Below are 11,415 nucleotides of genomic sequence, written 5' to 3'. Positions count from 1 at the left end.
GCGAGGCTGGTACTAAGAACGGCTAAGGGGGAGCCCTTGACACAGCCTTTTAGGGCGAAACATGCATGTCGGGCATTGTTGAACCCCTGGTCTGACCGTTCAGTGCAAGACCCCTGATGAAGGCTTTTTTAAAAGCCGAAACACGGACCGTGTAGGGTCCCTAATAAAGTTTTCCTGGAGCATCTCACCCCCTGTCTCGGATTGATCTCTTGAAGTTGTGTTTTTCCACTTTTTTCTTCTTTTTTGTTGTACTTTTTGTGGAAACTTCGAACCCCTTTTGTGCCTGCGATTTGTGTTACAAGACATATGAGGAGAGACTTGCAGACCTGAACATGTATACCCTGGAGGAAAGAAGAAACAGGGGTGATATGATACAGACGTTCAAATATTTGAAAGGTATTAATCCGCAAACAAACCTTTTCCGGAGATGGGAAGGCGGTAGAACAAGAGGGCATGAAATGAGATTGAAGGGGGGCAGACTCAAGAAGAATGTCAGGAAGTATTTTTTCACGGAGAGGGTGGTGGATGCTTGGAATGCCCTCCCAAGGGAGGTGGTGGAGATGAAAACAGTAACGGAATTCAAACATGCATGGGATAAACATAAAGGAATCCTGTGCAGAATGAAGGGATCCTCAGGAGCTTAGCCTAGAATGGGTGGCATAGCTGGTGGTTGGGAGGCGGGGCTAGTGCTGGGCAGACTTATACGGTCTGTGCTAGGGCTGGTGGTTGGGAGGCGGGACTAGTGCTGGGCAGACTTATATGGTCTGTGCCAGAGCCGGTGGTGGGAGGCGGGGCTAGTGCTGGGCAGACTTATACGGTCTGTGCTAGGGCTGGTGGTTGGGAGGCGGGACTAGTGCTGGGCAGACTTATACGGTCTGTGCCGGGGCTGGTGGTTGGGCGGCAGGGATAGTGCTGGGCAGACTTATACGGTCTGTGCCAGAGCCGGTGGTGGGAGGCAGGGATAGTGCTGGGCAGACTTATACAGTCTGTGCCAGAGCTGGTGGTGGGAGGCGGGACTGGTAGTTGGGAGGCGGTGATAGTGCTGGGCAGACTTATAGGGTCTGTGCCAGAGCTGGTGGTTGAGAGGCGAGGATAGGGCTGGCCAGACTTATACGGTCTGTGCACTGAAGAGGACAGTACAAATAAAAAAGTAGCACATATGAATTTATCTTCTTGGGCATACTGGATGGACCGTGCAGGTCTTTTTCTGCCGTCATCTACTATGTTTACTATGTTTAAGGAAGGTTCTTAGCTTATATGAGTAAATATCACCATGGTAAATTTTTAAAAAGTATCTACTGAAAAGATGACTGGTTTGAATAAATATTTACATTATACCACTTGTCATAATATGGCACTTGAAAAGAATTTACCTTACATCATTTTCCATCTAGTCTATCCATTCATAACATCTATTATTCCTTTCTGTCCTTAAGAGATCTCACATGCTTGCCCCATGCTTTCTTGAATTCAGAAACAATCCTTGTCTCTACCATCTCCACTGAGAGGTCATTCCATGTATCTACCACTCTTTCCATAAAGAAGTATTTCCTTTGATTACTTCTATCCCCTTTTAATTTCATCTTATGCCCTCTCATCTCAAAGTTCCTTTCAATTGAAAGAGACCTGCCTCCTGTTCATGTATAGGGTAGTGTGGGTGCTGAGGGGAGAGTGTGTATGTATGTGTGAGTATGCATATGTGTGTTGGGGTACGGGGTATGAGGAGTGTTGGGGTATAGGGGGAGAGAGTGTGTGTGTATATATATAGGGGAGGGGAGGGGTGGTGTTGTGGATATAGAAGATATGGTGAGCATTAAAACATTTTCTCTGTATGAATGTTTGCCTGGCACAGACCCACAGTTGTTGTAGTCCCTGGTCAGCTCTGTGGGAGAGAGTGGGGGTGGGGGGGGTCATGATCCATTTGGTTTCTCTGCTTCTGTTTCTGCTATGTGTATCCTTTGGCAGGGGCTGTCTTCTTTGCTGTGCCAAGTTGTACAGCATGCAGCAGGCCATGAAGTTCTTGGCAACTTTTTCTGGGCTTTAGAAGGGTTCCCCTCCATAATGGTGGAGACATCTAAATCGATTTTTGAGCTCACCAAAGATCCGTTCGATGATGGGTGTGAGTGTTCTTATGGCTCTTTTTGTACTGCTCCTCCGCCTCATTTTGGGGGTTGACAATGGGAGTCATGAGCCAGATTTGTAGGAGGTAGCCTCTGTCATGTGGGGTGAAAAGGAATCATAGACATAGGTGTGTATTTTCTGGTATGGGGACCTTGTAGAGTTTGTGTCATGGGTGTGGGTTCTGGGGGCTTCTTGAGGGATGGAGTGTGGTGACGTTAGGAGAGAGAAGTGGGTATGGGGGTTAGGAATCACTGTACTGCTTACCTAGAAGTCAGTCACCAGTGATCTCCCCTCAGTCAAACCTGCAGTAGATTCCTGAGTGCTAGAGTATGTAGGCATCCTGGGTTGACCCTGGGTACTAAGCACACATGTTTACAATCTCCCCATTGTGCATGACATACAACTTGCACGTTAATGGAGTGATATTTCTATTCCTATAGGTGTTCTCGTGTGCCTGGGGGGGGGGGGTGTCTGAGTGTGTTCAGTTGATGAGGTCTATGACTGAGGGGACATGGTATGTGATGTAGAACTGAGCCATGATGTTCTGGAGAGCCTGGGTGGTAGTGGGAAAAGTAATATACTGGGAGGTGTTGGTGAGGAAGGCATTGATTAGCTGGGCAAGACAGTTGGAGATGGCAGGCGGTGTGAGGTCTGCATTGACTGCTAGCACTGACTGAAAAGTGCTGGTGACAAGAAAGGTGAGGGAGACTGTAAGCTAAAGGTGGACTGGCACAGGTTTATTCCTATGCATCCTGGCATAGAGGAGGGATTGTAGCTGGTCACAGAAGTGTTGTATGGTAACCCTATCAAAGCAGTACCTAGTAAGGAATTGCTGGTCACTGAGGTCCAGGAAGCAGGTCCTAGTACTAAATGCTCTCAGATAAGGGTACCTCCTCCTAGGCTTCCCCTCCAAACTCTCATCCACATCCAGAAAAAGTGACAGCCACAATAGCATTCAGCACATCCATGATTGACGTGTAGGTGTCCCCCCACCTCAGAGGCAACCGACTAAGTCCAGTAATACCACTGTGCACTCCTCCACCTACTGCATTTAGTGAGACCCAGCACCAGCACACAGCACTCACTCTCCCAGCACCATCAACCAGTACTCGCACATACAGCAGCAGCAGCAGCATAGAGCATTCACTCTCCCAGCAACAACACACAGCTCACACACTAACAGCAGAGCACACAGCATGGAGACAAACTGGTACTGGACAAACAGAGCAACAATGAGAGACAGATGACAAGCAGGTAGGGATGTAGAATGGGAAGAGTGGGGGTTTGGGGGACAGTGAGGGTTTGGTGAAGGAAGGGGGGCCAGATACTGAGCAAGGGATGGGTGTAGCTGAGGAGCTAGCAAGTGTAGGCAAGGACTTGAGGAGGTGAGCCACAGAGGAGGCAAGGCAAGAAATGTGAGGGTCAAAGGGTTCAGACTGGAGCAAACAAAGAAAGATAACAAACCACTCAGCAATTCTCCATTAATTTGCACAAACGATGAATTCCACATTTCTATTCAACTCAGAAAATTCACAAATTTTATTTGTTACATTTGTACCCCATATTTCCTCACCTATTTGCAGGCTTAATGTGGCTTACATGGTACCGGAGAGGTGTTGATAGACTCCGGAGTAAAACAAATACAAATAATGGTTAAGTTGTGGTAGGAAGGGGATGGATCAAGATGGCGTCCAAGGGAGGAGCTGCGTTTTGAGGCTCTGAGACACGAGAAGGTCTGCCTGGCGTTTTTCCTTTTCCTTAATTATGGTTAAGAGGAAAGGAAAGATCGGTGCTAAAGCCGTTTCTAGCACTGGGGATACCACATCGCTAAAGCAGCCTACCTTGGAAGTCTTCGGGCTACAAGCGTTGGGATCTCAAGTTTCAGCCCAGGATGGCTCTCCGAAACAACAGCTTACTGGAGAACTTGGCGCGGAGGCGATATCGCTGAGCCTGCCTAATAGAGTTGCGCCGCCGAGACCGGGTGGAGAGACGGACCCTACAGGAGAACTTCATTTGGATAGTTTTGAAGTTGGTAGCGGCCCTGTGGGATTTTCGACGCCAGACGCGGCAACGTCTGAGCGCAAGGCAGAAAGAGTGGAGAGAGTATCCGCTACCATTCAGACGCCTCCACCAGCGAGATCCGGCGAACTAATTAGACCAGCAACGGTTACATTGAATACCCTATGGGATGCCATCCAGACAATGAATGTTTCCCTGCAAAAGATTTCACTTGAATTGACTGCTGAAGTGAAGGAAGTTAAACATTCTCAACATTTAATGGAGTCGAGAACGGCGAAGCAAGAGGAGAAAAGTGAGTTAAACTCTATTGCAATAAAAAAATTACAAACTCTAGTTGACAATGTTCTTATGGAGAAAGAAAGGGACCAAAGGAAAGTGGAATTTTTGGATAATCAACTTAGAAGAAACAACTTGCGATTCTTAAACTTTCCTAAAAGCCCTCTATTACCTCCATTAGAAATGTTACAGAAATATTTCCTAGAGATCTTAAAGATTCCAAAAGAACTTTTTCCTCCGATAGTTAAAGTTTATTATATTACTGGAATTAAAACGAATCTGGAGATTGCTTCAGATTTAAATCTTACTCAAATTCTTGAAACATCATTAGAGACTATAACTGAACGCACTATTCTCCTGGTAACCTTTGCATTTGAGACTGATCGAAATAATATATTTCGCCTTTACTTCAAATCCAGGGAAGCTCAATTTTTTGGCTCAAAGATACAGATTTTTCCTGAGGTCAGCAAATCTACACAAAAAAAAAGGCGAGAATTTTTAGGGCTTAGGCCTCAAACTCTCTCTTTGGGAGGATCATTTAAGTTGAAATTTGCATGCAGATGTCTTGTTTCTTTTGGTAATGTTCATTATGTTTTTTTTGATCCAGAAAAATTGAAGCTCCTATTAGTAAGTAAAGAAAGCAGGGATATTCAACCTTTGGAGGCATCTTTAGGGAGTTGAATCCGTAGGCAAACTTTTGATTCTATCCTCCTTATGTATTGTAAGAGTGTTTAAACTCTTTTGTTTCTTATGATTATTACCTTGTATCTTGATCGTTTATAGTGGACTAAGTATAAAAGATATATTTTTTTGAAAATCCATGGAATATAATGGATGATTCTTTAATCCTTTGGATGTATTACCTGATTTCTGTACATTTATTATTGTGAATGTATTATTTTGAAATTTAATAAATATTAAAAAAAAAAAAAAAAAAAAAGTTGTGGTAGGAAGGTTCATGTGGAAGGAACCACATAAAGGATCATGTGGTGGGACCACATAGAGGAAAACAAGAACAGATGAGATTGTTTGGTAATCAATACAAACTGTGGTGTTGTAGTGTCGCGGAGTTCAGGCATTTATGTTGGGTCGGGTGGGGGGTAAGCCTTTTGAAACAGGTGGGTTTTTAGTTTTTTTCCTGAATTGGAGGGGGTCTGCATGGTTTTCACGGTTTTTGGTAGTGCGTTCCATAGTTGTGTGCTGATGTAGGAAAAATTGGATGCGTAAGTTGATTTATATTTTAGTCCTTTGCAGCTTGGGTAGTTGAGGTTTAGGTGTTGTCGTGCTGATGCAGATGTGTTTCTGGTTGGTAGGTCGATCAAGTTTGCCATGCATCCCGGTGCTTCGCCATAAATGATCTTGTGAACTGTAGTGCAGATTTTGAAGACGATGCGTTCTTTGATTGTGGGCCAATGTAGTTTTCCGCAAAGGGGTTTTGCACTTTCAAATCATGTTTTTCCGAAGATGAGTCTTGCCGCCGTGTTTTGAGCGGTCTGAAGTTTCCTTAAGATTTGTTCTTTGCACCCCACATAGATTCCATTGCAATAGCCAGCATGGCTTAGCACCATTGATTGTATCAGGTTGCGAAATATTTCCCTCAGGAAGAATTGTTTCACTCGTTTGAGTTTCCACATTGTGAAGAACATTCTATTTGTTGTGGATTTTACTTGGCTCTCTAGTGTTAGGTAGCGGTCCAATGTTACACTGAGGATTTTCAGGCTGTCTGAGACTGGGAGGGTGTGATCCGGGATGCTGATGGTTAAGGGGTTATCCGTGCTGTACTGGGATGAGAGGATGAGACAGTGTGTTTTTTCATTGTTGAGTTTTAGTTGGAATGCCTTTGCCCATGTGTCCACGATGTGTAAGCCGGCCTTGATTTCATTAGTGATTTCTGTCGGGGTGGATCTGTAAGGAATGTATATAGTAACATTGTCTACATAGATGAAAGGGTTAAGGCCATGGTTGGATAAGGTCTTAGCTAATGGGGTCATCATTAGGTTGAAGAGGATCGGCCATAGAGGTGATCCTTGTGGTACTCCACAGTCTGCTTTCCATGGTGGTGATATGCTTGATTTTGAATTTACTTGATGAGTTCTTGTGGTTAGGAAACCTTCAAGCCATTTGAGTGTTTCCTCCGATCCTGATCTTGGCAAGTAGTCTCATTAATATGATATGGTTTACCATGTCAAATGCACTAGACATGTCGAATTGGAGGCGGAGGATGTTATTACCTATTGCTATTTGCTGTTTAAATTTGGCTAGGAGAGTGAGGAGTACTGTTTCTGTGCTATGTAGATGGCGAAAGCCTGACTGTGATTCATGTAGTATTGAGAATTTGTTTATGTAGTCTGTAAGTTGTTTGGCCACCATGCTTTCCATCATTTTGATTGACAGCAGGATTGTTGCTATCGGTGTGTAGTTGATGATTTCATTTGCTTTTTTCGAGGTGTCTTTTGGTATCGGGGTGAGTAGAATATTGCCATGTTCCTTCGGGAAGAAACCTTGCTGGAGCATGTAGTTTAGGTGGGAAGTGAGATCTTCTATGAAGTGGTCATGGGCGGATTTCAGAAGATAGTTGGGGCAGGTATCTAGTTTGCAGTGGGTATTGCCGAACCTGCTGAGTGCCCGTGCTATTATGTCAGTAGTAAGGGGGGCAAAGTTCAGCCAGATGCGGTCAGTTGGGTATTCTCCCATGGGGCCTTTGCACACAGCAAACCCTCATGCCGATGCCACTGCAGGCCCCCTTTTACCACAGCTTGATAAAAGGATGCCTTAATGCAGTAAGTGCATCAACTGTCTGTCCTGTGCAGTAAATACAGGACAGATGCATGACATACCCTCTGAATTTACCTCACAGGCTTTACACTTATTGCATGTTAATTTTTGCTGTTAATATGCAGAAAGTATAAATCTTATCACACTTTAGCAAAAAAGCCCCTTAGTGAATTAGCCCTATATAATCTCATTTCTTTCTGCTTGTGGCTAATTATTTCAGTAAAATGTATAATCCTCCAATCCAGGAAGAACTCCTTGTCTTGATTATTACAAAAGGCTCAATATTACAGATAAAAATGCATTAAAATATCAAACCATATAACAAAACATAACATTATTATAATGGAATATAAATCAAATATAAGAGCAATATTAATTTATATACATTTTAAATGTAGCATACAATTCTACCTCAACCCTCCACAAAATAACATCACCAATTTATCTGAAATGCAAAACATCTTAGGGGGTCATTGTGCACTACATATGGTGCTTTGATGAATTGTCTAAATTTTGGCATTGGTTATCAAAATACTAAATGTAACACATGAACAGAATTTACCACCATCTGCTAAATTATGTCTGCTAGCTGCCACAAGTGAATTAATGACTGAAAATAAATGTATTAAAAACTTGACAGGAGTGACCGTGATATTAGCTAAGAAAAGTATTTTTGTTAAGTGAAGAAAACTGCAGATATTAGTCAATCTCATAAACTGTTTGAGCCGATGGAGACAGACAAATGACATCACAACTCAGCAGTAATAAAGGGGTGCATTATTTAATAATGAGAAATTTTATTGATCAACTGTTCAGTCCTGAGAAACATTTATTATAAAACATGTTTAGGAATTCCAAGTGGATGGTAACTTGTCTCTTGCTAATCCAATGCATATTACACCACCAGAACAGTCATATACACTCATATGCTTGAGAATATATATATATATGTGCGTGTAACCCAGGTCTCGCCGACCAGCTAAGTCCTCCCTTTCTCTCTCAAAGAAAAGACCTGGGCCACAAACATACACTTCCTCTTTACTCATTTTCCACTCACAGTCCAATCTTCTCTCACTTGAGTTTGGGCCGGATAGTCCGTAGAATGTTAAGTTGGGCTTATTCCTGAGTATCCTTTAGCAGACCAGGAGCAGCTCTTTACTCTCTCTTTCAAAGAATACTCAGCACACCAAGGGATTGTGATTTTATGCAAAACTTTACTGAACTCTGCAACGGCAGTAACTCCAAACTTCAAACTCTTTATGTACATTCAGCATTCGGTTTAAGCGGTTTCTATCCATCCAAGACTATTGGTTACTGTCTTATCCACTATTTAAACAACTCCTGATAGCAACTCAGAGATATGTACAAAATATATAACATCTCCAGTCCATTACCCATCCCTCTGGACTGTGCTGATAGCGATAGTAGTTAACAGCAAACTCCTCCCTTCCTGTCTGTACTCTCTTCCAGAGTTGCACCTCACTGGGTTGCACCCTCTGGCCTTGAACAGGCTCTTCCTTGCTCCTACTCTCGAGCTGGGCTCCCCTTGCCCACCCAGAGCACTCCTCTCAACCAGTTACTGCATTTAGCTGACAATAACTCCCCCTCAATTCAGCCTTAGATTATCTGGCCTTTCTTGGATACCCCCTCTCCTCCTATGGTCCTGGTGGGAGTAAAGGGAACCAAAGACCATATGCTTACACAAACAAGAACTTTTATTACCTTTAAACTCTACCTCTACTGTCAATCACAACTAGAAACATTTTCTACTCCAACTTATTCTTTAAACACACACACTGAGTTGGGCTTCCCTTCCATCAGACATACCACTCACTACCCCCCCCCCCCCCCCCACAAGACTCCAGGGGGAAACCGACACCACTCAGTACATAAGTAGTGCCATACTGGGACAGACTAAAGGTCCATCAAGCCCAGCATCCTGTCTCCAACAGTGGCCAATCCAGGTTAGAAGTACCTGACAATATCCCAAAACAGTACAATACATTTTATGCTGCTTATCCTAGAAATAAGCAGTGGGTTTTCCCCAAGTCCATTTTAATAATGGCTTATGGACTTTTCTTTTTAAACCCCACTAAGCTAACTGTTTTTACTACATTCTCTGGCAATTAATTCCAGAGTTTAATTACTCATTGAGGGCTTTGTTTACTAAGTGGTGCTATGGGCACGTTAGTATTTTTAATGTGCGTAAACGGTGTATACACGTTAAACGCTAATGCACCCATAGAAATGTATAGGCACGTTAGCATTTAACGTGCCTTAAATTTACAGGTGCGTTAAAACGCTAATGCACCTTAGTAAACATACCCCTTAGTGAAGAAATATTTTCTTCAATTCGTTTTAAATGTTTTATTTTGTAGGTTCAATGTGTGCCCCCAGTGCTAGTATTTTTGGAAAGAGTAAACAATTGATTCACATCTACCCGTTCTATTCCACTCATTATTTTATAGACCTCTATCGTATCTCCCCTCAGCCATCTCTTCTCCAAGCTGAAGAGCCCTAGCTGCTTTAGCCTTTCCTCATAGGGAAGTCATCTCATCCGCTTTATTATTTTCGTCGCCCTTCTCTATAGCTTTTCTAATTCCACCATATCTTTTTTGAGATTCAGTGACCAGAACTGCACACAATATTTGAGGTGTGGTCGCACCATGGAGCAATACAAAGGCATTATAATGTCCTCAATTTTGTTTTCCATTTCTTTCCTAATAGTACATAACATTTTATTTGCTTTCTTTGCCGCTGCCGCATGCTAAGCAATGATGAGACCTTTCCATATACACATCCACATACACTTCTACATGCTCCTGTGAACAAATTAAAACTACCCCCACACATCCCACCTACACCATTCATGCCTCCAGATAAATGTCCAATACAAACTGCACCCCACAAACCTCTCTTAAAAATCTCTGTTGGTATAGTTCCACTGTTGTTCACCAACCTTCTTTTACTGTTTTTAATAACACACAAAATGGGTATTATATTCCATATTTCAAAATTATATTGGGTAATAATAGGGCTATGACACAACAAAAGTTTTCAACAATAGACTGAAAATATGATAATTCCTGTGGGGAAAAATATAATAGTTGTAATAGTAGGGAATGCATGTAATTGTGAAATCAAGCTTCCAGTCTTCTAAATAAAAGGCTCCATTTCCAGGTTAAATATAACTCATGCAGTGATGTTGACAGACTGTGCAAAAGGGGGAGATGTACTAATTCCGAGAATGTCAATGATACATACAGAGATGCTATTCTAAAAGATTATAATCCCTCATCTGTTTAGAATTTGCCATGTCTATTAATAAATCACAAGAACAGGCAGGTATATTTCAGGACTGTATTGTCAGTCTTGATCAGTTTTATATTTGTTCTTTCTCAAGGTAGAAAAACGAAAACAGAATGTTTATTATCCAACAATAATTAAAATTCAAGTGTCTTGTATAAGCACAGTACTAGCTACGTTAATCTTCTTAAGTAATGTGTAACAGTAATTTATTTCCAATAAAATATCTTATGTTAATGCAATGGACGTAGTTCATTCATCATATCTTTTACTGTAATTTCCCTAAGGAACACTGGGTATTTCTACTAGTAAATTATAGGGATGTGCACTAGTTGGACAAACATTAACTAAATTTAACTAAATTAACTCTCAGAATGGGACAAAAGATGCAGACAAATACTAGATGCAATAGCACCCTTACAAACAAGAACCTCTCGCAGACACAACTCGACACCGTGGTTCAACGAAGAATTGAAAAAATTAAAAACTCAATCAAGGAAACTGGAATGCGCATGGAAAAAAATAAAAGAAGAACACACACTCAACGCATGGAAACAAATACAAAGGACATACAAATATGCAATAAGACAGACCAAAAGGTCATACTACAAAACTAAAATTGGGCCGGACTACAATAATACGAGACACAACGCCGGTCATCACAAACAATACTGACATCCCATCTGCAGAAACCCTGGCTAAATATTTGAACGACAAAATTATAAACCTACGCAAAAAAATACCTTTGGATAACACGAACATAGAAAACTTCATTAATGGGCTAGACCCAACCTCTGGTGAATACCCGGCGGACCGATTATGGTCAAACTTCGCTCTCCTCACCGTCGACACAGTTACCCAGGCGATTAAAAGATACTCCAGCAGCCACTGTCAATTGGACATATGCCCCAGCTACCT

The 11,415-nt window shown here is 42.2% G+C and overlaps 1 long non-coding RNA gene across 1 annotated transcript; it reads left to right on the top strand.

Moving 5' to 3' along the window:
* Window positions 1-2,391: 2,391 nt before the first annotated feature.
* LOC115460106 lies at window positions 2,392-9,455 on the top strand. The gene is made up of 3 exons (XR_003940376.1): window positions 2,392-2,402; window positions 4,977-4,978; window positions 9,347-9,455. It is a non-coding gene; the product is annotated as an uncharacterized LOC115460106 (long non-coding RNA).
* The last annotated feature ends 1,960 nt before the right edge of the window (window positions 9,456-11,415 follow it).

Source organism: Microcaecilia unicolor, chromosome 1 (assembly GCF_901765095.1).
Source record: "Microcaecilia unicolor chromosome 1, aMicUni1.1, whole genome shotgun sequence".
In the NCBI taxonomy this organism is placed as follows: Eukaryota; Metazoa; Chordata; class Amphibia; order Gymnophiona; family Siphonopidae; genus Microcaecilia; species Microcaecilia unicolor.
The sequence above is the reverse complement of the archived record's forward strand: the minus strand, read 5'-3'. Positions and strand labels throughout refer to the sequence as shown.